Source organism: Lycium ferocissimum, unplaced genomic scaffold (genome assembly GCF_029784015.1).
Source record: "Lycium ferocissimum isolate CSIRO_LF1 unplaced genomic scaffold, AGI_CSIRO_Lferr_CH_V1 ctg3447, whole genome shotgun sequence".
Taxonomy (NCBI): Eukaryota; Viridiplantae; Streptophyta; class Magnoliopsida; order Solanales; family Solanaceae; genus Lycium; species Lycium ferocissimum.
In genome coordinates, this window is record NW_026725404.1 from 17,269 (window position 1) to 21,585 (window position 4,317).

Here is a 4,317-nt window from a genome sequence, read left to right on the forward strand (position 1 = left end):
ACTCTCCATTAATAGTCTCGCCTTATATTAATCGTTCCCTCAAGGTAAGACAAGCGCCCATAGTTATTCCATAATATAATCGGAGGTTACCGACGTTACGTCACTCCGATAGAGTTATAGCTTTTCTTTGGGCTCTCTTGCATGCTATGGTATGATATATATGTATATATATGTATATGGGGAAGATGGGGAAAAGGGCAGAGCTCTATAGACGCTGGGATGTACACACGGTACATGTATCCGTACTTGACTTGATATCATCCCGGACGCGGGATACCCGGACGTGGGATATATATATATATATATATTTATGGTTAAATGGATCGGCTGCCGACGCCTCGGCAATATGATATATTCTATTTTCTATATATATGAAAGAAATGTTTTTTTTCAAGGGAAAGATAAGCATGCATGGCATCGCCCCCGTGGGCACTCATACGCACAAAGTTACTCGCTATCCTATGATATGTTCTATGTTTCCATGCAGTTATTGTTCATATGTACATTTCTTACTATGTTACTATTCATGCCTTACACACTCAGTACATTGTTCGTACTGACCCCTCTTCTTCGGGAGCTGCGTTTCATACCACGCAGGTACACCCAGATGATGCGAAGTTAGCATAAAAGATGTTCCAGCATAGTTAGCGAGCTCCGTTCACTCTGGAGTGTAGCCGAGTCAGAGCTTGTATACTAGGATCCCTGATTGCAGTTAGAGACTTTGCAGACAGAGTTGTGGGCATGGAAAGTCAGTCGGTCAGGGCTCCACCTTGGCCGATGTGTCATAAGTGTTATGTTATATGTTTCGTATAAATATAGATCTTGTTTGAATTGGGTACAAAAGAAAATTTCTGAAGGTTTTACTACGTTTTCTTTCTTATTAACGTAAAAGTCTAAGGGAGTCTATATATGTAATAAGAGTCAGTGGGTTCGCTCGGCTCCAGTTACGGGGTCGGGTGCCCATCACACCCTAGTAAGATCGGGGTTTAAAAATGGACTGAGTCCAACCCAACAAGGGCCAGACTCGGCCCAATACACTATTAAAGAGAGGGGCCAAAGCCCCTTTGCCTTTCCTTTTCTATTTTCCTCATCTAAACGAGGCCCGCCCCTTCCCCTTTCCCCTCTCCCCTGTAAACCCTAGCCGCCGTGGTCCCCTTGGGATTCTCTCTCTGCGTCATCGTCCCAAATGTGATAATGTGCAGTGTGTGGCTTGCTTTATATGATATTTGTTTAACTATTTGAGGGAACACAATTAATGTGTTATCCTCTCTTCGTCAATCATCATCCAAACAAGGTATTGGCATGCTTTTCTTTTTGCTTTTCTGAATTTTCAAACAGTAAACTTTGTTCTTCCTTAATGGATTTTGTTGGTATGTGTTTGAAATCACGATTTTGATTGGTTCATGAAGAACCCTGTGGATTGATTTTTCGCTGGCCTAATCTGGTCCTTTGATGTTGTTTTGACTCAATCCTAGCCCTACAATAACGATTGGTGAGGAGGAAATCCCAAATTTGGGATTTATCCCACATTGAAAACCTAGGGTTTGAGTGATTTGGGGAACTACTATAAAAAGAGGCATTTATTCGCATTTTTTTAAAAGGAAGGAAAAAATTTCCACATAAAATAGAACTTAAACTCAAGTTTTGGCAATATTTTGCTTTTTGAAACTAGTAAAGTTCTTCCTTAATGGAAGTTAAAATTGTTTAAAATTTTGCTTCCGGTCCTTTGATGTTGTGACTCAATCCTAGCCCTACAATAACGATTGGTGATGAGAAATCCTGGATTTGGGATTTATCCCACATTGCAAAAAGGTTTCTAATTTGGGAACTACTATAAAAAGAGGTATTTATTTCATTTTTTTAAAAGGAAGGTTAGAACACTCAAGTTTTGGCAATATTTTGCTTTAAAATCCTTAAGATCTTAAAATTTTGCTTGTCATTAATGCATTAGAGTTAGTTTTTGAATGTCTATTTACTTGTATTAAGAATCATATGTTTAGATTATTTGTCTTTCATGTATTATAGTTAGTAATCAGCTTGAATAGTGGCCCATTTAGTCTAATAGTTAGTACAGTTCATGTTTGATGTGATTAGTCTCAGAAGGACCATGTACTTACCTGTTTTGTATCATATAGTTATTTTGTGATTTAGTTAAAATGCTTGTAATAGTAATGTAGGATTATATGATTGGATCCCTGTTATCAGTTTAATAGATGGTCCATAAATTTAGTTCAATATGACAAGTCTGTTCTGGTTTTACTGTGTTGGTATAAGACTGTGTTGTGTAGTTTGGTCCACTCAGAGTTGACAGGAGATTATAGTGAGATTGTGTCCATAAAATCAGGGAATATACTAAGTACATTATGATGAAAAGGCTATAGTCACTGGATATATGCCTAATAATAATAATAGAAATCATAAGTTGTTGTTATGAGGTACTAATTGGTTTCATGGTTTCCTATCATGTTGTCCTTGGATAAGTGTCAAGAGGACCTAAAACTGTGTTATGTTTGAAGTTGGACAATATGTCTAATGTCTCCTCCAGATCCCTTTTTGCTTAAAGGGAATGCATTCTGTTGATAGTTCTTGAAACTTGAGGTAATAGTGCCTCATAATTTGAACATGCATGTTTAGGTATAAGTTGGGAATGCTGATCATCCAATCTGTTTTAATAAGATACACCTAGGAAATAACTTAGCTTGTTCAATCAATTATGTTTATGTGGTTAGCTAGTTTAACTTATCTACTTTAGGAAGGTGTCTTATGTGTGGTTTGATTAAGTCGCTATATTATGTCATGATAACTTACATTAGGTACCGTAAATTTATTTTAGACTATTTTGATAATGGCATTCTAGTCGCCTCTATACCTATTAAGGTTCTGTTTGTAATTTAAACTAGTAGATAAAGTCTTACAGCTTGGCTAGGTGTGGTGAAATGGCATTAAATAAGCCTAAACCCGTTAACACTAAGTGTCCAGGCTGTCCTGATCTTGTCATTAGTCTTGATGAATTCTAAGTGTGGGTTGAACTGCCTTGAATTTGCTTGTTATCTCTATTATGTTTTGTCCTTTTTACCTATTTGATAAGGGATTATGTTACAAGTTATTTTCTTCTGGTTTTGGTCCCATCTGGTCCTCATGTATCTCTGTCAGCTTAAATGTTTGTGGTCCATTAGTGGAATGATGTCAAAGGTATATCCCCATTTTCATTCTACTTTGTTGCTTGCTTGTGCCTATGTATGATTTTAAAAGGTAAAAATATGCCTCTTTGAAGATTTTTTGATGGTCCTTATGCCTTGTCTGATTATCCCAACTTGTGAAAGAGCCTGTTTTTCATTTCATTTTGCAAGGTTTAAGTGTCTGATTCCTTCATGAACCTCTTTGGTGTTATTTAGTCATTAATTTATCTATTTGAAGGTTGTTAAGACAAATGAATCTAATACATAAAAACATAGGATCTCTGATGATTAAGTTAAATATTTGCAAGATTATTAAGAAGTCAGTTTGATACAGTGGATTTGAACCTAGGAATCATGTTTTTCCTTTGAGACTGTTGCTATAATGATTCTGTTTGAAGGTTAATACTTGACTTATGGCAAATAACAAGAATGTCCTTTTATGATTATGTGTCATATTTTGTTTAACTAGGAAGGTTTCACTTAGCAGTAATTAGGAATTGGAATTGTTGGTTTTTTCCTCTTTTTTCCTCTGTGTGAAAGTTGGGCTGTGTATTGATTTAGTGTGTATAAACTAAGTGTTACCACAAAGGTCTTGTTCTTATCTGCTATTTGTCATTCATAGTTGTTGAGTGGGAAATATATCCCAGTATACCTGGTAATACATGGCTTGATATGCTTTTGATATACAAAGGTCATATATGCTGATTAACTGAGGTATATCACCTATGTTAATGAAAACTTTTTCTTTGTCTTAAATCAATATTTAGTTGGGCATTGGTTTTTTTTATCTAGCTTAATAGGATTGGGATTTCATTTGTTTACTTCTGTCCTTTCCTTTATGACTAATACTTGGGGGATTATGCTTTCTTTATTTCTTTAAAGTTTTGTTCTAGTTTTGGGGTTATTTGTGCTTTGATTTTTGCACTATATTAATTGATTAATCTTAAGATTGTATATTGTGTGTATGGAATATCCTAATTAGTCTCTTTTGCCATAAGATAAAACATAAGAATTTGACAAATTCTTCTCCTATATATATTATGGATTCAATACATAAGTGGAGAAATGAAATAGCACTTGGGGATTAAGCTTGAACCTCCCCTGGTGTCTGCTATGCCTGGGGTTCCTAGAAACCCCT